Source organism: Ranitomeya imitator, chromosome 9 (genome assembly GCF_032444005.1).
Source record: "Ranitomeya imitator isolate aRanImi1 chromosome 9, aRanImi1.pri, whole genome shotgun sequence".
Taxonomy (NCBI): domain Eukaryota; kingdom Metazoa; phylum Chordata; class Amphibia; order Anura; family Dendrobatidae; genus Ranitomeya; species Ranitomeya imitator.
In genome coordinates this window covers 88,174,400-88,196,357 of record NC_091290.1, presented here as the reverse complement: position 1 = coordinate 88,196,357, position 21,958 = coordinate 88,174,400, and the positions used below count along the sequence as shown (strand labels likewise).

General features: G+C 46.5%; 1 protein-coding gene across 2 annotated transcripts in view; it reads left to right on the top strand.

The window, feature by feature from the left end:
• Positions 1–21,958, top strand: part of CSTF3 (cleavage stimulation factor subunit 3) — a 224,709-nt gene that overhangs the window by 76,838 nt on the left and 125,913 nt on the right. The window contains exon 1 of one of the 2 annotated variants that reach the window (XM_069739445.1): positions 2,955–3,054. The exons of the other annotated variant lie outside the window; for it this stretch is intronic. The gene's annotated coding sequence lies outside the window, so the exon portion shown is untranslated. Of the gene's footprint in view, positions 1–2,954; positions 3,055–21,958 lie in introns of those variants that run through there. 2 annotated transcript variants of the gene reach the window in all.

Genomic DNA, 21,958 nt, shown 5'->3' with positions numbered 1-21,958 from the left:
CAGCGACGGGCACAGTCTGCCGCGAATTCTGGAATCATCATTGTCCATATACTACGGGGACATGCATATTCTAGAATACCCAATGCGTTAGAATCGGGCCACAATCTAGTATATATATAATTGCCTTGTAATGTTCTCATTTCCTGTTCTGTCCAGATGTCACCGTATCCCAGAATTCCAAGCGGAGGAAGTTCACCGATCACCATATTGGGACACCCAAGTGATGGGTGTCTCAATATGGAGACTGCTGCTGGTACCAACCTATTGTGCGGCAGTGGAACACCGTCGCACCACACGCGCACACACTCTATACGCCGTACGTACCGCACACACTCTCACATTCACACGCAGCCTCTTGTGCGGTATCACCAGCGGAACACCGTCGTGAATACGCCGCCGCCGGGATCAGCCGAATGATTGACTGCCGCCATCTTTGTACACGAGGATCGTATGCGCAGTTTTAACGTGACTGCCACCATCTCGGTGCAGACAGATAGCAGCGGTCTGATTTACTGCGCCTGTGCCTAATTCGCGCAGGTGCAGTGAATCATTTGGCTGATCCCGGTGGCAGATGCACGACGTGTCTACAGGCAGAGGAAGCTGGTCACATTAAAGAGGTTTTCCCACAAACGAAAGTTCATTTTAAAAATTGACTCTGACCGTGTACGGAGTATATCACATCTCCTGGGCAGGGGAGGAAGCAAAAGACAATACTGACATTACATCAGGGGATCACAGAGGATTCATTTTGTGAGGTAAAATATTTCATTGACTGTTTTTAAAAATTTTTTACCTCACACAATGTATCCTCTGCGATCTCCTGCTGTAATGTCAGTATTGTCTTTGAGGGGAGAACACAGCACAGGAAGGAGAGGGGGGGGGGGGGGGGGGGAGATAGCACATGGGGTAGACGGGTCAAAGAAGAGAGCGCAGATGGGAGAAGTCAGCACATGGGGAAAGAGAGAGTGGATAGGTGGGTGAGCACATTGGGAGAGATTCTCAACGCTGCAAAGCCTGCCCACATTGTGACATTACCGCCCTCCTGATGCGATGGCATCCGGCCTCCATCTAGTGTAATATATATATATATATATATTTATGGATATATAGTAAAACTGATATGGTAAATTGTTTCCCCAGGTCAGTACCAATATGCAGACACCAAACCTAAAGTCTTTTTTATTTAAACAGAACCTGTCGGGTCCCGCAGAACCACAAGCAGTTGTCTACCTATTTTCTAAAGTCCATTTATGATATTTAAAGGAAAGATAAGGGTTCAGAGCGGAGGCCAGCATCAAAGGCGGGGACACGTCTAATGACTTCAATATGCCTCATAGGTTGTGAAGGGGTTTTCTCCGCTAACAAAGTTAATTTTAATCAATAGATCTTTGAATAATGACAACAATTTTCACAGTTGGATGTGTTAGAAAAACTGTTCCTGTGCTGAGATAATCTAATACATGTGCCCTACTATGTGCTGGGTAATGTCTGACTGTACAGGGACAGGGTCTGATCATACACAGCTCCTGGGCAGGGGGGAAGCAAAAGAGAATATACAGACAGGACAGCAGGGGATCACAGCTGCTTCTTTATGTGAGCTAAAACATTGCTTAAAAACAGGCAATGTTTTACCTCACACAAGGAATCAGCTGTGATCCCGTACTGTAATGACTGTATATTCTCTTTTGCTTCTCCCCCTGCCCAGGAAATGTGATATGATTAGACCATGTTCCTCTGCATGGTCAGACACTTTTTTTTTTTTTAACACATCCAATTGTGTTACTTATTTTTATTCCAAGATCTATTAATTAAAATGTACTTTGTTAGTGAGGTAACCCATTTAACCCCTTTCCAACCTTAGACGTATAGGTACATCTAAGGTTGCTTCCCCCTGCTTTATGCGGGCTCTGGATATGAGTCCACATTTTTTCCGGCACTTGTCAGCTGATTTCATCACTGTCAATCTCTGACAGTGGCATCACAATCCCCACCCATCAGCGCCCATGACACATGACTGCGAGTTGCCGATGGTTTGGCATGACAACCTGGGGTCTGCAGGAGACCCCGAGGTTGCCATTGCTGAATAGCTAAGTGCCGCCCAGCGGTCGGTGCTTACAGGAGGTGATCATTTTAGCTACACACAGCAGGGCTAAAGCTCATGGAGACTAATAAAGTAAGTGAAAAGTAAAACAAAAGTTTTTAAAAATATTAAAATATATAAAAGTTGAAATCACCCATTTGCCCCACTCAAATAAAAAAAAAAAACAATTTATAAAATATACATATCTGGTATCGCCGCATTCAGAATCTCCCAATCTATCAATATATAAAAATATATAAAAGAATTAATTCGGTCAGTAAACGGCGTAACGAGAAAAAAAATCAAAGTACAGTTTTTTGGTCCCCATGACCTTGCAATACAATGCAATAATGGGCAATCAAAAGATCGTATCCACACTAAAATGGTATCATTAAAAACACCAGCTCGGCTCTCAAAAAAGCAGCTCTCACAGCAGCCCCGGATCCCGAAAAACGGAGACACCACAAGTCTTGGAAAATGGCGCAATTTTTTTTGTTTTTTTGTTTGTTTTTTTATACAAACTTTGCTTTTTTTCACCACTTAAATAAAAAAAGAACCTAGACATATTTGGTATATACAAACTCATAATGACCTTTAGAATTAGAATGGCAGGTCAGTTTTAGAATTTAGTGAACATTGCAATTTCACTGCACTTGGAATTTTTTTCCTGTTTTCCAGTACACTATGGTAAAACCACTGGTGTTTTTCAAAAGTACAACTCATCCCATAAAAAACAAGCCCTCACATGGCCATATTGACGGAAAAATAAAAAAAAAGTTTTGGTTCTGGGAAGGAGGGTAGTAAAAAACAGAATCTCAAAAATGGAATAACCCAAGGTGGTGAAGGGGTTAACTACATTGTTTTTTTTTTGCAGGATTCTGAAACTGTTGTAGAAACTCCTGTAGAAAGCCCAGGCTTAACCTCCTATACCATTATCTCCAGGTGATGGCACATGGGAAGGCTTGGCCCAGGAGGTGAATATGACCATTTTATTTGTCCTGTAAAACAGACAGAGGAGACGCCCCAGCAATATCCTGTTCTTAGTTGGGTATACCCCTACTTATTGTGTATAGGGCGGAGAATTAAACATAAATAGCCTTGTTCTCACCTCTCACTCCTTTTTCACTGGCTTCTGTGTGCGCTGCAGGTCTTGTGTTATGAGTCCTGTTATGTCTGTGGCCATTGATAGGGTTACATTGTCACACTCTGAATAGGCTGTGAAGGCTGAGGCATATTTTTTGTTTATTGTTCCTTTTAATGGAAAGATTCTTTGAATGGGGAACCTATTTGGGTGTTTACAGAAAATAGTAATTCATAGGTTTTTGTTACAGAAAGATTTGTTAACTTTTGAATACCAGTTCTTTCATTTACACTGGCTGATATCAGAAATGTTTCCTGATATTTGGCCATTGTAAACAAGCTTCTAATCACCCTCTGAATGAGCAAAAGGCTGGCTAAAAAATCATTCTCTGCAGCACATAAACAATAGGCAGATTGCTGGGTAACTGGTATTTTAGAAAATAAATCTAGCACTACCATGTATACTCGAGTATAAGTCGATCCGAGTATAAGCCAAGACCCCTAATTTTTCCACAAAAAGCTGGGAAAACTTAATGACTCGAGTATAAGCCTAGGGTGGGAAATGCAGCAGCTACTGGTATATTTCAAAAATAAAAATAGATACCAATAAAAGTAAAATTAATTGAGACATCAGTAGGTTAACTGTTTTTGAATATCCATATTGAATCAGGAGCCCCATAAGATGCTCCATACAAAATACACCCCATATATTGCTCCATACAAAATACACCCCATATAGTGCACCATATAGTTCATGATGGGCCCCATATAATGCTCCACAAAGTTTGATGGGCCCCATAAGCTGTTTCACACAAAAATATGCCCCATATAATGCTGCACAAAGGTTGATTATGGCCCCATAAGATGCTCCATAGAAACATTTGCCCCATACAATTCTCCATAAAGGTTGATTATGGCCCCATAAGATGCTCCATTGAAACAATTGCCCCATATGCTGCTGCTGCACTTTAAAAAAAAAAAAAAATGACATAATCACCTCTTGTCCTGAGCAGGCAGGGACACCAGCACTTGCGATATTCACCTTTCCCCGTTCCACCTCTGCGCGCCGCTGTGTCTTCTGGGTCCTCTAGTGCTTGAACAGTCACAGCCAAACACGTCATTGTACCCTCTGACCTGAACGTCACAGCCCGAGGACACGGAAGACTAAGCCTGGCGGTGGAACAGGGACAGGTGAATATCGCAATGCTCACTGTCCCGGTCATAATCACCCTCCTGGCGAGGTCTGCACATCCCTGCTTCTCTAATGCGATGGTCGCGCCGGCAGCTTGTTCCTGTGTTCAGCGGTCAGTGATACCGCTCATTATAGTAGTGAATATGCGCTCCACCCCTATGGGAGTGGAGTTGCGTCCATATTCATTACTTTAATGAGCGGTACCACGTGACCGCTGAACACAGGAAGAGCTGCCGGCGCCCGGGGAAGCAGGGACGTGCAGAGACCGTGCCGGGAGTAGGTGAGTATAATGTGACAGAGAGACGGACCGGGGGAGAGGGGAGACACGGGTGGTGGGGGTGACTCGAGTATAAGCCGAGAGGGGCACTTTCAGCCTAAAAAAGGGCTGAAAATCTCAGCTTATTCTCAAGTATATAAGGTAAGTCTATTTCCATTTGTATGATTTGGCAAGATAATCTATATTCAATACTTGTGAATGGGGTTTCCACAACCCAAAAAATCTGCATGGATTTCCAACGGCACAGAGGAAAAACAATCTTCTGCTTTGCGGACTAAGTTACTTCAGCGGTCCAAACATCCTCTGTCGTTAAACATAGTAACATAGTTATTAAGGTTGAAGGAAGACTATAAGTCCATCTAGTTCAACCCATAGCCTAACCTAACATGCCCTAACATGTTGATCCAGAGGAAGGTAAAAAAAACCATGTGGCAAAGAGTAAGCTCCATACTGGGGAAATAAATTCCTTCCCGACTCCACATACGGCAATCAGAATAGTTCCCTGGATCAACACCCCAACAAGGAATCTAGTATATATACCCTGTAACATTATAGTTTTCAAGAAAGGCATCAATTCCCCTCTTAAATTTAAGTAATGAATCACTCATTACAACATCATACGGCAGAGTTCCATAGTCTCACTGAAAGGTCTTTGTACTGTCCCCTCGTATATTTATACATTAAAATAAGATCACCCCTTAGTCTTCGTTCTTCCAAACTAAATAGCCCCAAGTGTAATAACCTATCTTGGTATTGCAGAACCCCCAGTCCTCTAATAACCTTGGTCGCTCTTCTCTGCACCCGCTCCAGTTCAGCTGTGTCTTTCCTATACACCGGAGACCAGAACTGTGCACAGTATTCTAAGTGTGGTCGAACTAGTGACTTGTATAGAGGTAAAATTATGTTCTCCTCATGAGCATCTATGCCTCTTTTAATGCATCCCATTATTTTATTTGCCTTTGTAGCAGCTGCCTGACACAGGCCACTAAATGTGAGTTTGTCATCCGCCCATACTTCCAGGTCTTTTTCATTGACGGTTTTGCCCAGAGTTTTAGAATTAAGCACATAATTATACATCTTATTACTTCTACCCAAGTGCATGACCTTACATTTATCCCCATTAAAGCTCATTTGCCATTTATCAGCCCAAGCTTCTAGTTTACATAAATCATCCTGTAATATAAAATTGTCCTCTGTATTGATTACCCTGCAGAGTTTAGTGTCATCTGCAAATATTGAAATTCCACTCTGTATGCCCCCTACAAGATCATTAATAAATATGTTAAAAAGAAGAGGGCCCAATAATGACCCCTGTGGTACCCACTGCTAACCGCGACCCAGTCCGAGTGTGCTCCATTAATAACCACCCTTTGTTTCCTATCCCTGAGCCAGCTCTTAACCCACTTACACATATATTCCCCTATCCCCATTATTCTCATTTTATGTATCAACCTTTTGTGTGGCACCGTATCAAAAGCTTTTGAAAAGTCCATATACACTACGTCCAGAAGCTGATCAGATTAGTCTGACAGGAACGGTCCCTAGTAAACCCATGTTGGTATTGGGTCATGAGGTTATTCCTCTTAAGATACTCCAGCATAGCATCCCTTAAAATGCCCTCCAGGATTCTACCCACAGTAGAGGTTAAGCTTACTGGTCTAGAATTTCCGAGTTCAGTTTTTGTCCCCTTTTTGAATATTGGCACCACATTTGCTATACACCAGTCTTGTGGTACAGACCCTGTTATTATGGAGTCTTTAAATATTAACCCCTTCCCGACCTTTGACGCACCGTATGCGTCATGAAAACCTGTGCCATTCCAACCTGTCACGCAGCATATGCGTCATGGCCGGATTGGGCTCCTGCAGGCCGGGTGAAAGGGTTAACTGTAATTTCACCCGGCCTGCAGGGACAGGAGGAGTTGTACTTTAGCCCAGGGGGGGTGGCTTCACCCCCCCCGTGGCTACGATCGCTCTGATTGGCTGTTGAAAGTGAAACTGCCAATCAGCGATTTGTAATATTTCACCTAAAAAACTGGTGAAATATTACAATCCAGCCATGGCCGATGCGGCAATATCATCGGCCATGGCTGGAAACACTGATGTTCCCCCACCCCACCGATCGCCCCCCTAGCCCCCCGATCTGTCGTCCGCTCCCCTCCTGTCCGCTCCCCCCGTGTTCCAATCCAACCCCCCCGCACTCCGATCCACCCCCCCCCCCGCACTGCGATCCACCCCCCCCCCCCCCCCCCGTGCTCCAATCCACCCCTCCGTGTTCCGATCCACCCCCCCCCGTGCTCCGATCCACCCCCCCGTGCTCACCCCCCCACGCCATCATACTTACCGAGCCTCCCGGGGTCCGTCCGTCTTCTTTTCTGGGCACCGCCATCTTCCAAAATGGCGGGCGCATGCGCAGTGCGCCCGCCGAATCTGTCGTTCCAATGTGAATTTTGATCACTGTGATAAAACCTCACAGTGATCAAAGTAAAAAAAACAGTAAATGACCCCCCCCCCCCCCTTTTGTCACCCCCATAGGCAGGGACAATAATAAAATAAAGAATTTTTTTTTTTCCCACTAAGGTTGGAGTTAGAACTAGGGTTAGGGTTTCGGTATGTGCACACGTATTCTGGTCCTCTGTGGATTTTTCTGCAGCAGATTTTGATAAATCCACAGTGCTAAACCGCTGCGGATTTACCGCGGTTTTTCTGCGCATTTCACTGCGGTTTTACAACTGCGATTTTCTATTGGAGCAGTTGTAAAACCGCTGCGGAATCCGCAGAAAGGAGTGACATGCTGCGGAATGTAAACCGCTGCGTTTCCGTGCAGTTTTCTGCAGCATGTGTACAGCGATTTTTGTTTCCCATAGGTTTACATTGAACTGTAAACTCATGGGAAACTGCTGCGGATCCGCAGCGTTTTCCGCAGCGTGTGCACATACCTTTAGAATTAGGCTATGTGCACACGGTGCGGATTTGGCTGCGGATCCGCAGCAGTGTTACATCAGGTTTACAGTACCATGTAAACATATGGAAAACCAAATCCGCTGTGCCCATGGTGCGGAAAATACCGTGCGGAAACGCTGCGTTGTATTTTTCGCAGCATGTCAATTCTTTGTGCGGATTCCGCAGCGTTTTACACCTGTTCCTCAATAGGAATCCGCAGGTGAAATCCGCACAAAAAACACTGGCTATCCGCGGTAAATCCGCAGGTAAAACGCAGTGCCTTTTACCCGCGGATTTTTCAAAAATGGTGCTGAAAAATCTCACGAATCCGCAACGTGGGCACATAGCCTTAGGGTTAGGGTTGGAATTAGGGTTGTGGTTAGGGTTAGTGGTGTGTTGGGGTTAGGGTTGTAATTAGGGTTATGGCTACAGTTGGAATTAGGGTTAGGGGTGTGTTGGAGGTAGAATTGAGGGGTTTCCACATGGCGCCACCATTGATTCCAGCCAATCTTGTATTCAAAAAGTCAAATGGTGCTCCCTCACTTCCGAGCCCCGACGTGCGCCCAAACAGTGGTTTACCCCCACATATGGGGTACCAGCATACTCAGGACAAACTGCGCAACAACTATTGGGGTCCAATTTCTCCTGTTACCCTTGAGAAAATAAAAAATTGCTTGCTAAAACATCATTTTTGAGGAAAGAATAATGATTTTTTATTTTCACGGCTCTGCGTTGTAAACGTCTGTGAAGCACTTGGGGGTTCAAAGTGCTCACCACATATCTAGATAAGTTCCTTGGGGGGTCTAGTTTACAAAATGGGGTCACCTGTGGGGGGTTTCTACTGTTTAGGCACACCAGGGGCTCTGCAAACGCAACGTGACGTCCGCAGACCATTCCATCAAAGTCTGCATTTCAAAACGTCACTACTTCACTTCCGAGCCCTGGCATGTGCCCAAACAGTGGTTTACCCCCACATATGGGGTATCAGCGTACTCAGGAGAAACTGGACAACAACTTTTGGGGTCAAATTTCTCCTGTAACCCTTGGGAAAATAAAAAATTGCGGGCTAAAAAATCATTTTTGAGAAAAAATGTTTTTTTTATTTTCATGGCTCTGCGTTATAAACTTCTGTGAAGCACTTGAGGGTTCAAAGTGCTCACCACACATCTAGATTAGTTTCTTTGGGGGTCTAGTTTCCAAAATGGGGTCATTTGTGGGGGATCTCCAATGTTTATGCACACAGGGGCTCTCCAAACGCGACATGGTGTCCGCTAATGATTGGAGCTAATTTTCCATTTAAAAAGCCAAATGGCGTTCCTTCCCTTCCGAGCCCTGCCGTGCGCCCAAACAGTGGTTTACCCCCACATATGGGGTATCTGCATACTCAGGACAAACTGGACAACAACGTTTGGGGTCCAATTTCTCCTCTTACCCTTGGCAAAATAGGAAATTCCAGGCTAAAAAATCATTTTTGAGGAAAGAAAAATTATTTTTTATTTTCATGGCTCTGCGTTATAAACTTCTGTGAAGCACCTGGGGGTTTAAAGTGCTCAGTATGCATCTAGATAAGTTCGTTGGGGGGTCTAGTTTCCAAAATGGGGTCACTTGTGGGGGAGCTCCAATGCTTAGGCACACAGGGGCTCTCCAAACGCGACATGGTGTCCGCTAACAATTGGAGCTAATTTTCCATTCAAAAAGTCAAAAGGCGCGCCTTCCCTTCCGAGCCCTGCCGTGTGCCGAAACAGTGGTTTACCCCCACATGTGAGGTATCGGTGTACTCAGGAGAAATTGCCCAACAAATTTTAGGATCCATTTTATCCTGTTGCCCATGTGAAAATGAAAAAATTGAGGCTAAAAGAATTTTTTTTGTGAAAAAAAGTACTTTTTCATTTTTACGGATCAATTTGTGAAGCACCTGGGGGTCTAAAGTGCTCACTATGCATCTAGATAAGTTCCTTGGGGCGTCTAGTTTCCAAAATGGGGTCACTTGTGGGGGAGCTCCAATTTTTAGGCACACGGGGGCTCTCCAAACGCGACATGGTGTCCGCTAAAGAGTGCAGCCAATTTTTAATTCAAAAAGTCAAATGGCGCTCCTTCCCTTCCAAGCCCTGCCGTGCGCCCAAACAGTGGTTTACCCCCACATATGAGGGATCAGCGTACTCAGGTCAAATTGGACAACTTTCGTGGTTCAGTTTCTCCTTTTACCATTGGGAAAATAAAAAAAATTGTTGCTAAAAGATCATTTTTGTGACTAAAAAGATTAAATGTTCATTTTTTCCTTTCATGTTGCTTCTGCTGTTGTGAAGCACCTGAAGGGTTAATAAACTTCTTGAATGTGGTTTTGTGCACCTTGAGGGGTGCAGTTTTTAGAATGGTGTCACTTTTGGGTATTTTCAGCCATATAGACCCCTCAAACTGACTTCAAATGTGAGGTGGTCCCTAAAAAAAAATGGTTTTGTAAATTTCGTTGTAAAAATGAGAAATCGCTGGTCAAATTTTAACCCTTATAACTTCCTAGCAAAAAAAAAAATTTGTTTCCAAAATTGTGCTGATGTAAAGTACACATGTGGGAAATGTTATTTATTAACTATTTTGTGTCACATAACTCTCTGGTTTAACAGAATAAAAATTCAAAATGTGAATATCACAAATAAACACAGAATTTATTGACCTAAATTTACCACTAACATGAAGCCGAATATGTCACGAAAAAACAGTCTCAGAACCGCTAGGATCCATTGAAGCGTTCCTGAGTTATTACCTCATAAAGGGACACTGGTCAGAATTGCAAAAAACGGCCAGGTCTTTAAGGTCAAAATAGGCTGGGTCGTGAAGGGGTTAAAAATAATGGTCTATCAATGACTGTACTTAATTCCTGCAGTACTCGGGGGGTGTATCCCATCCGGGCCCGGAGATTTGTCAATTTTAGTGATTTTTAGACGCCGACGTACTTCCTGCTGGGTTACCACCATTTCACCCAGACCATTTTTAAGAGGGCCAACACTATCATTTTTTAGTTTCTTACTATTTACATAACTGACTACACAGAACCCTGACCTCAACCCCATTGAACACCTTTGGGATGAAATAAAATTGTTGCTAGCCAAGCACTGTTGTCAAACATTAGTCCTAGCTAAATCAAAGAAACATTGCGTTGTATAGACACCTTCGGGCCCCCCACTCCATTCTTCTTTGGAAAATTCCTCAATTTTTTTGAGATCCCTGCATGTCTTGCATCCTTTAATATTTTGAGGTCTACTTTCAATGATCAGGGGACGGTGAGGGCCATTCTAAAACCTTCAGCTTGCGCCTTCTGAGGTAGTCTATTGTGGATTAGACGTGTGTTTAGGATCATTATCCATTTGTAGAAGCCATCCTCTTTTCAACTTCAGCATTTTTCCAGATGGTATTATGTTTGCATGAAGAATTAGTTGAAATTTTATTGAATCCATCCTTTTCCTTACACGTCAAATGTTTCCTGTGCCATCGGCTGCAACACAACCCCAAAGCATGATTGATCCCCCCTATGCTTAAAGATTGGCGAGATGTTTTTTTCCAAAGAAGTTTTCTTCTGGTGACTCTTCCATAAAGGCCATATTTGTGCAGGTGTCTCTAAACCATAGAGCAATATACCACATCTCCAGAGTCTGCTAAATCTTTCTGAAGGGCTTTTGCAGTGAAGTGTGGGTGCTGATTGGCCTCTCTCTAGCAATCCTACGATCATCTCTCACTGAAACTTTGCTTGGTCTTTTAGACCTTATCTTGACCCCACTTTTTTGGGCTGAAAGTCCCCCCCTCGGCTTATACTCGAGTCATACCCAGGGGTCGGCAGGGGAGCGGGGGCTGTCTAATAATACACACCTACTCCAGGCGCGGTCCCTGCAGGTCCCTGGCTTCCCCGGCGCCAGCAGCAGCTTCCTGTACTGAGCGATCACATGGTACCGCTCATTACAGTAATGAATATGCGACTCCACCTCCCATAGAGGTGGAGCCGCATATTCATTACTGTAATGAGCGGTAACTGTGACCGCTCAGTACAGGATGAAGCTGCGGCGTCTGAGAAGCAGGGACCTGCACAGCGCCAGGAGCAGGTGAGCATATCGGGGAGGGGAGCACTGGGCTGCGCGATGTCACCTTTCCTCGTTCTGGCGCCGCTCCGTCTTCAGGTGTGACGCTCAGGTCAGAGGGCGCAGTGACATGGTTAGTGCGCGCCCTCTGCTGAACGTCAGTGCTGAACATGGAGTGGCGCCGGAACGAGGAGCAGGTGACTATTGAAAGTGCCGGGGGCCTGAGCGACGGAGAGGTGAGTATGTGATTTATTTTTTTTTATCGCAGCAACATCAAATGGGGCAAGTGTCTGTATGGAGCATCTATGGGCCATAACGTTTGTGCAGCACTATATGGGGCAAGTGTTTTGTATGGAGCATCTATGGGGCCATAACATTTGTGCAGCACTATATGGGGCCATAAAGATTGTGCAGCACTATATGGGGCAAGTGTTTTGTATGGAGCATCTATGGGGCCATAACGTTTGTGCAGCACTATATGGGGCCATAACGTTTGTGCAGCACTATATGGGGCCATAACGTTTGTGCAGCACTATATGTGGCAAATGTTTTGTGTGGAGCATCTATGGGGCCATAACATTTGTGCAGCACTATATGGGGCAAGTGTGTGTATGGGGCCATAATTAACGTTTGTGGAGCATTACGGTATATGGGGCAAGTGTCTGTATGGAGCATCTGATAGGGCCAAAATCAAGGTTTGTGCAGCACTATACGGGGCAAATATCTTTATAGAGCATCTTATGGGGCCATAATCGGCATTTGTGCAGCATTATATGGGGCAAATGTGTCTATGGAGCATCTTATGGGGCCTTTATTAACCTTTATGCAAGATTATATGGGGCATATTTTAATATGAAGCATCTTATGGGGCCATCATAAACTTTATGGAGCATTTTATGGGGCTCCTGATTCAATATGGATATTCAAAAACACTTAACCTACTGATGTCTCAATTAATTTTACTTTTATTGGTATCTATTTTTACTTTTGACATTTACCGGTAGCTGCTGCATTTCCCACCCTAGGCTTATACTCGAGTCATTAAGTTTTCCCAGTTTTTTGTGGCAAAATTAGGGGGGGGGGTCGGCTTATACTCGGGTCGGCTTATACTCGAGTATATACGGTACTATTCGAACTAAGGAAAGGGCAACGTAAAAATGATTTTCTATCTTCGCCTCACCGAGAGAATTTCACTGCAGTGAATTTCAACTGCGGTGAACTTGCCTCTGCACTGTGCAACTATCTCACGGTGCTCAAGGGGATCTCACCAAGGTCACCGCAGCTCAGCCCGGCTGTGAGCACAGCCTCAGCGACGTCACCGCAAGTCACTGAGGCTGCGCTCCCAGCCACTCATTCACCAGTGGTTCTCAAGCCTGGATGGTCTCATTTTGGCACTGTCCAGTTTGAAAACTATTTTTCCCCCAGACATGGATTATGAGGTGGGACAGAACGGACGGTTGAGGGATATTGTTGTTTTTTATTTTTTGTTTATTACAGGAGAACGATGGCTTTGGTGGAATTAGGCGAGGTCGTAAGTATGGTTTAATTGAGATTAATAAAGGAGTCTGTGTCATTTTTTTTCAATTAAAGGACTTTATTCTGGATGTCTGCGTTTTTATATAATGTGACTAGGGTTAGTAACGAGGGTGTCTTACAGATGCCTCTCCATTACTAACCTCAGGGCTTCATGTCACCTGACAATACAAAGGTGACATCAAACGTCCCCTCCCCCCAACTATCACCCCTATTGCCACCGCTATAGGGCAAGTGTGAAGAACCTAGCAAAGCGCCATAATTGGTGTAATGTGCCTTTTCTGGGCGGGTGCGGCCAGCTTTTTTTTTTAGGCTGGTGGGGCAATATGCATGGTTCCTTACCAGCCTGAGAATACCAGCCCCCAGCTGTCTACTTTAGCAAGGCTAGTTGTCAAAAATGTGGGGGACCCTATGCCATTATTTTTAATTATTTAAATATTTAAAAAAAATACTGTGATGACCCCTCTATTCTTTATAACCAACTTTGCTTACAGCTGAGGGTTGCTGCCCCCAGCTGTGAGTTTTGTCTGTCTGGCTATTAAAAATAGGGGGGATCCCACGCAGGTTTGGTTTTTTCATTTATTTACAGCGCAGGAGCGGCTGGTGAATACTCCCATCTGGGAGCAATAGTCCCATCAGCTGACACCAGTGACCGGAGGTAAACTTTATACCTCCGTTCACAGCTGAGCACTCACGCTGTCTTTTAATAGCATGGGAACCGTGGCTGTCTGACCGACAGTGATGATTTGAAGACCGATCAGAAGCTGTGTTTGCCGTGCTGTCATGCATATGAATGGGGTTCGGGTCTGCTCTGCTGGATGACAGGCTATATGGACGCATCATGTAACCTGCCATCTAGAGGTAGCAGAGCCGAGTGTAATGTCACATCCTGCTGTCCTTGACTTTTCAGCAGCAAATATGCTGCAAAAAAAAGTCAACCTGTGTATTTGCAGCAGTTTTTCACCATCCATTCAAGTCAATGGGTGAAAAACACTGAAAGAGGAGACATGGTCTATTAAAAAAAAAAAAAAAAAAGCTGCAAAGCACAAATTCCTGATGCAAAAAAAACAATGTGTGTGCATGAGACTTCTGAAATCTTGTGCTTTGCTGGTACTGTAAAAAGCAGCTGGAAATTAACATAAAAAAGCTTAGTGTGCACATACACATCTTTATCCCAACCCTAACCCATCTCTTCAACCTATCACTAACAACCAGTGTTTTCTCAAGCTTTAAACATGCCTCCATCACACCTATCTTCAAAAAGCCCTCTTTTGACCCATCCTCTGTATCTAGCTATCGCCCTATATCACTTCTCCCTTATGCCTCCAAACTACTGGAACAACACGTTTACCTTGAACTGTCCTCCCATCTCTCTTCTTGCTCCCTCTTTGACCGCTTACAATCTGGCTTCCGGTCACACCATTCCACTGAAACTGCCCTAACTCTGGTCACCAATTACCTCTTAACCGCCAAGAGCAAGCGACAATACTCTGTCCTCCTCCTCCTCGACCTGTTGGCTGCCTTTGACACAGTGGACCATTCCCTATTATTACAGACCCTCTCATCCCTTGGCATCACAGACTTGGCCCTATCCTGGATCTCATCATACCTAACAGACCGGACATTCAGCGTCTCCCACTCACACACCACCTCCTCACCTCGCCCCCTATCTGTCGGAGTCCCACAAGGTTCAGTCCTTGGGCCCCTGCTATTCTCCATCTACACCTTTGGCCTGGGACAGCTCATAGAATCTCATGGCTTTCAGTATCACCTCTATGCTGATGACACACAGATCTACATCTCTGGACCAGATATCACATCCCTACTAACCAGAATCCCTCAATGTCTGTCCACTATTTCATCCTTCTTCTCCGCTAGGTTTCCCAAACTTAACATGGACAAAACAGAATTCATCATCTTTCCCCCATCTCATGCGACCCCACCCCCAACGAACCTATCCATTACAGTAAATGGCTGCCCACTCTCCCCAGTCCCACAAGCTCTCTTCCTCGGGGTAATTCTTGACGCTGATCTCTCCTTCAAACCACATATCCAAACCCTTTCCACTTCCTGCCGCCTCCAACTCAAAAATATTTCATGGATCCGTACATTCCTAAACCAAGAATCTGCAAAAACCCTAGTCCATACCCTCATCATCTCCCGCCTCGACTACTGTAACCTCCTGCTCTGTGGCCTCCCCTCTATCACTCTTGCACCCCTCCAATCTATTCTAAACTCTGCTGCCCGACTAATCTACCTGTCCCCCCACTATTCCCCGGCCTCTCCCCCCGCTATTCCCCGGCCTCTCCCCTCTGTCAATCCCTTCACTGGCTCCCCATTGCCCAGAGACTCCAGTACAAAACCCTAACCATGACGTACAAAGCCATCCACAACCTGTCTCCTCCATACATCTGTGACCTCATCTCCCGGTACTTACCTACACGCAACCTCCGATCCTCACAAGATCTCCTTCTCTACTCCCCTCTTATCTCCTCTGCCCACAATCGTATACAAGATTTCTCTCGCGTATCACCCCTACTCTGGAACCCTCTACCACAACACATCAGACTCTCGCCTACCATCAAAACCTTCAAAAAGAACCTGAAGACCCACCTCTTCTGACAAGCCTACAACCTGCAGTAACCACCGATCGACCAAACCGCTGCATGACCAGCTCTATCCTCACCTACTGTATTCTCACCCATCCCTTGTAGATTGTGAGCCTTCGCGGGCAGTGTCCTCACTCCTCCTGTACCAGTTATAACTTGTATTGTTTAAGATTATTGTACTTGTTTTTATTATATATTCCCCTCCTCACATGTAAAGCGCCATGGAATAAATGGCGTTATAACAATAAATAATAAGACACCTCCACCGTACCCTCCATACGTACGGTATGCTGATCCTACTGTATTCCCCCTCTCAATCCCCTGACAAAGAATTGACCCCATCACAGTATGATTCCCAAATGAATTCCCAGACAGCCCACATTACAGTATAATGGCCACAAAACGTGCTTCATACAGTATGATGGGCCCCCATGTATTGCTCCATTGCCTTCCATACAGTATAATGGCCCCGCATAGTGCTCCATACAGTATAATGGCCATACAAAGTGCTCCATACAGTGTAATGGCCCCACATAATGCTCCATACAGTACAGGGTGGGCCATGTATATGGATACACCTAAATAAAATGGGAATGGTTGGTGATATCAACTTCCTGTTTGTGGCACATTAGTATATGGGAGGGGGAAAACTTTTCAAGATGGGTTGTGACCATGGTGGCCATTTTTGATCCAAGAGGGTCATGTGACTTATTGAAACTTATTAAGAATTTCATAAGAAAAACAATGGTGTACTTGGTTTTAATGTAACTTTATTCTTTCATGAGTTATTTACAAGTTACTTTGTTTACAGCCATTGACATGTCGCAGAGGTTATCACGTGAAGAGGGGATAGAAATTGTGTTGATGTCTGGTGAATGCAGTACCTGGGTCATTGCAGCAGATTTCAATGAAAGATACCCTACGCAATAAAACTGTCACGATTCCCATGTTTTTTTACATGTATCCATATAAATGGGTCACCCAAAAAAGTGTTTGCTTTATCACTGAACATAATGTTCTGTGTAAACAGAGGGTCCTGTTCCAATTTTTGTTTTGCCTATTCTGCAAATTCCGGCATCGGGGACGTTAATGAACGCACAGGAGGTGGCGCACGGAGAGGCTGAGGGATGGCTGGGAGGCGATTGTGTCCGGGGGGAAAAGATATGCCCCCCGGACAGACTACACGTATGGCTGGCTAATTAAAAACCAAATATTGCAGCATTAGAAGGGACCCCAACTAAAAGCCACCTTGACAGAATGCAGCATTAGTGCTGCCCAAGGTGGCTATTTCAGTTAAAAACACCAGGGGGGTGACATGTTGCCTTTAGTACCGTGTGTAAAGGGGTCTGTCAATCTGGGATACCTCTTTCAGTACCACCCTGTGTTTCCGGAGGTCCACTCTGCTTTGGCTGGAGTCTGAATGAAGGACGCTGGCTGGAATTCCTTGGTTACATGGGCGCATATAAAAGATCACTGCTTCTCCACGTATTTCCAGTCTGACAACACTTTACTCACAGGACACATAATATATCACACAGATACAGAGGGCAGGCCAATAGAAAAGCGGCAGGCCAGACATACATTACAATAGCCGCAGGTGGCCGGAGCCTGCCGATATTTACTGTGGGAATTACAAAGGTGGGGGGGCGGACAAAAGGGGAATATCGTGTCCCCTCTGCCCAGGGGCGCAGCCTGTGGGCTGATGTATTAGGGATATGCATCTCACATGGAACCTATTATACATACATATAACTGCACAACATATTCTGGTGCTGAGTGGTTCTGTAACACGGCTCCCCTTTTCAGCGACGCGATCGGCATACCCAGTCTGATCCTTAATGGATCGGTTTGGGTATGACCGAAGTTTATGGAGTTGGTACAAGTTCTGTTTGTCAACTTGGTCCATCGGCGTTACCGTTTTGTTTGCCGGGTCTGTAGTGGATGGTGAAGTCCAGAGGTTGTAGGGCTAAAATCCACCGCAGCAATCTGGCATTGTCTCCGGAGTCCCGATTAAGCCAGACTAGGGGATTATGGTCCGTTAGGAGGGAAAACTGTTGTCCATACAAATATGGTTGCAACTTTTTGAGTGCTCATACTACCGCCAGGCACTCCTTCTCGCTGTCTGCATAGCTTACTTTGCGGGACAGTAGTTTCCGACTCGGGTAAGCTACCGGATGTTCTTGGACGTCTGGCTCGACTTGGCTCAGTACTGCCCCCAATCAAAACATAGGAGAGTCTGTGTGAACAAGGAAACGTTTAGTTGGATCGGGTGCGGCCAATACAGGGGTATTGGTGAGGGTGTCCTTTAGTTGGCGGAAGGCTTCCTCAAACTCTGGGGTCCAGGTTACCTGGCGGGGTTGGTTCTAACGGATCAGATCAGTGAGGTGCTTGGCTACGCTACTGTAATTGGGAACGAATTTCCTGTAATACCCCGCTGTCCCTAGAAACGCCATGACCTGGGTTTTAGTGCGTGGGGTGGGCTATTTGGCTATGGCCTCAATCTTGGCTGGTTCTGGTCGCTGTTTCCCACTTCCCACCCAATGCCCTAAATACTGAACCTCTGCTTTGCCCATGTGACACTTGTTTGGGTTCAGGGTGATTCTGGCCTGGTGGATCCTCTCCAATACTGTCTCTAGGTGATTTAGATGCTCTTCCCATGTCGCACTGTAGATGGCGATGTCATCCAGGTAAGCACAAGCATAGTCCTGGAGACCATCCAGAAGCCGGTCAGCCAGCCTTTGAAAGGTCGCCGGGGCATTCTTCATCCCGAATGGCATAACTCGAAACTGGAATAAGCCAAACGGGGTGACAAATGCCGACTTGGGAATAGCATCAGGACTAAGGGGAATCTGCCAGTTGCCTTTGCATAGATCGATGGTGGTCAAATACTTTGCCCCCGCCAGCCGGTCTAACAACTCATCCACATGCGGCATGGGATATGCATCCGTCACTGTTTTCTCATTGCGCTTACGATAGTCTACACAAAACCGTGTAGTCCCATCTTTCTTGGGCACTAACACTGCGGGGGATGCCCAGGGACTATCTGACTCTTCAGTGACCCCTAAACGCAACATCTTTTATCTCTTGTCGCATCCCCTCTCGTACAGACTCAGGGACGCGGAAGGGGTTTTGTCGCAGGGGGGTCTGATCCTGGGTCTCAACCTTGTGTTGTGCCAGGCGAGTGTACCGTGGTCTCCCCGAAAACATCCTCTGTCGCTGCCTCAACAACTCCTCTGCCTGCTGTCTCCCCCGGGGGCCTAGGTCTTCACCCAAGTGTACCTGGTCCCATGTTTTAGACTGAGTCCTTTCTTCAAAGACATCCGGCAAGGGAAGTCCGGCTAAATCCTCTGCTTCAGGTGCACAGATAGCCACTATCTCTTCAGGGCGCTCCCGGTAGGGCTTCAGCATATTCACGTGGAACATGCGGATAACCCTGGGGTCGTCACAATCGGTGACATTATAGGTTGTGTCGGCTATTTTCCCCGCTACCTGGTAGGGCCCCTGCCATGCAGCTTGGAACTTGTTCTGCTTAGTGGGCTCTAACACCAGGACCTTCTGTCCTATTTCCAAGGTGCGCTCTCTGGCCCTCCGATCGTACCATACGCGCTGGTGCTACTGGGTCGCCTGCATGTTCTCACGTACAGCCTGGGTCAGCTCCTGTAGGCGGTCCCGGAATTCCAGCACATAGGGTACAATAGGTACCCCTTCTATGAGGCCCTCCCCTTCCCAGGGTTCTAGCACTAAGTCTAGGGGGCCCCTTACCCATCTCCCGCATACCAGCTCGGACGGGGATAACCTCGTGGATTCTTGGGGCACCTCCCGATAGGCAAACAGGAGGTGTGGCAAGAATTTCTCCCAGTCCCCGTAGGTCCTGGTAAAAGTCCCAATGAGCTGTTTTAATGTCTCGTTAAAGCGATCACACAACCCATTGGTTTGCGGGTGCTAAGGGGCGCTTCTAATGGACCTTACGCTGCACAGCTTCCACAGTTGGTTGGTCACCTCTGCTGTAAACTAGGTACCCTGGTCCGAGATAATCTCCTGGGGAAATCCAAACCGTGAGAAAACCTGGAGCGGGCGGCCGCCACCGTCTCTGCCAGTATGTTAGGTAACGCAACCGCCTCTGGATACCGTGTGGCATAATCTACCACTGTCAATATATACCTTTTCCCTGACGGTCTGGGTTTGGCTAACAGCCCTATCAGATCGACCGCTATTCGGCTAAATGGTTCCTCCACAATGGGGAGGGGGCGTAATTTGGCCTTGCATCGATCTCCTCTCTTGCCAATGCGCTGGCAACTGTCAGGTCTGGCAGTACTGACGAACATCATAGGTTACCCACGGCCAAAAGAAGTTTTATGTCAGACTATGCCTGGTGCGACTGACGCTAAAGTGCCCGGCCAAGGGTATGTCTTGAGAGATTCGCAGTAACTCCTGCCTATACTTCTTGGGAACTACCAGCTGTCGTTTTATAGTGGGGCTCGTTCCTGTGTGGTGCTTCTCTGTGATCCGGTAGAGGAGTCCCTGCTTCCATACAAACTGTTCCCCTTCCATTACCCCTCTCCCCTCCTGTGCCTTCCCACGATATCCCTCCAATGAAGGATCCTCAAGTAACTCCCTCTTAAATTCATCTGGGGTGGCCCAAGAAATGTGTCTGGCTATGGGAATACGTGTAGGGCTGGGATGTCTTACCTGGGCCTCCTCTGTGTGTGATTCCGCCTCCGCAGCTTGAGCTTGTCTCCGGGTGGTCACAGGATATGTCTCAGCCAGAGGGGCAACCGAGAATGCAGACAACATTGGCCCCAAGTCATTTCCCAGCAAGACGTCTGCAGGCAAATCCTCCATCAAGCCGACCTCAACAAGGCCATCCCCGACTCCCCAGTTCAGGTGAATCCTGGCAGTGGGCAGTCGATGTATAGCTCCCCCTGCTACACGGACTGCCACTGTCTGGTCCGTCTTCTCTTGGTCCCGGATGAGATGAGGCTTCACAAGGGTCAAAGTTGCCCAGGAATCTCTTAGTCCCTGCATATGTTTCCCATTAACCCATACGACCTGTCGATGCTGTTGTCGATTATCTGCACGGGGTCTACTTCATGTAGCACTTCCTCCATCTCTTCCACCCCGTGGTTAGTCGTAGCCCCCAATGCTGGGTCTGCTTCGCCTTGGTAGCAGTGTACAGCAGCCCGGCTGAAGATAGCTGTTCACGCCTTTGGCCACTGGGTATGCTAAGTCCGGTTGGGTCATTGTCTTTGCAGGTGGCCCAGCTGACGGCAGGTGTGGCATCGCGCCCCAGGGGGACTGTGGTAGGCCGGGTTTCTAGCTGGTCCCCTTACAATCTTCGGTGGTTTGGGGCCCTCCAGGCCCCTAGACCATCTTTGATCCAGACAACTGCGGCCTCCTGGCATCATGATGTTCATCGGCCAGACGAGCGGCTTCCTCGGGAGTCGTTGGCATCCTGTCCCGAAGCCGTTCCTGTGTCTCGGGGGTTAGTCCATTAAAGAATCGTTCTAACAAGAAGAGCTGGAGGAAGTCCTCCTTAGTGGTTACTTGGCTCCCTTGTACCCACTGTAGCAGTGACCACCGTAATTTAGAGGCCCATTCAGCGTGTGTATCGATTACGCGTTTTATAAGTCTGCAGAACTTTTGGCTTTACGCCTCTGGTGTCAGCGCATACTGGGCCAAGATCACTTCTTTGATCCGCTCATAGTCCATACAGTCCTCATCAGGTACCGTGCGATAGGCGTCCTCTGCCCGGCCTGTCAGCTTGCTGTCCATCTTGGCCAGCTCCACTTTGGTCCGCTCTGCCATCTCCATCTTGGCTAGCTCTATCCTGGGCCGCTCGGCCATCTTTTCCTTCAGATCAGTACGCACATCAGCCATCACCTCTCATATGATCTCTACTGCAGGGTTTGGGCCATAGAACGCCAGTCTGTTCTTTACCTCCCTCTGGAATTCAGTCTCCTCCACGTTCACATTGGGGGGCGCTGCACTGTCGTGTTCCCTGATGGCTGCTATCAAATACGCTTTTGTTTTGTTGCTGGTGATCAACCCTCGGGCTTCCACCAGATCTTTTAATGTAGTCCTCTTTAACTTCTGGTAGTTGTTTTCCATTCATTCCTTTCCTCCTGTAGAAAGGGTATCACATCCCGCTGTCTGCCACCAGTGTAACAGGGTCTGTGAA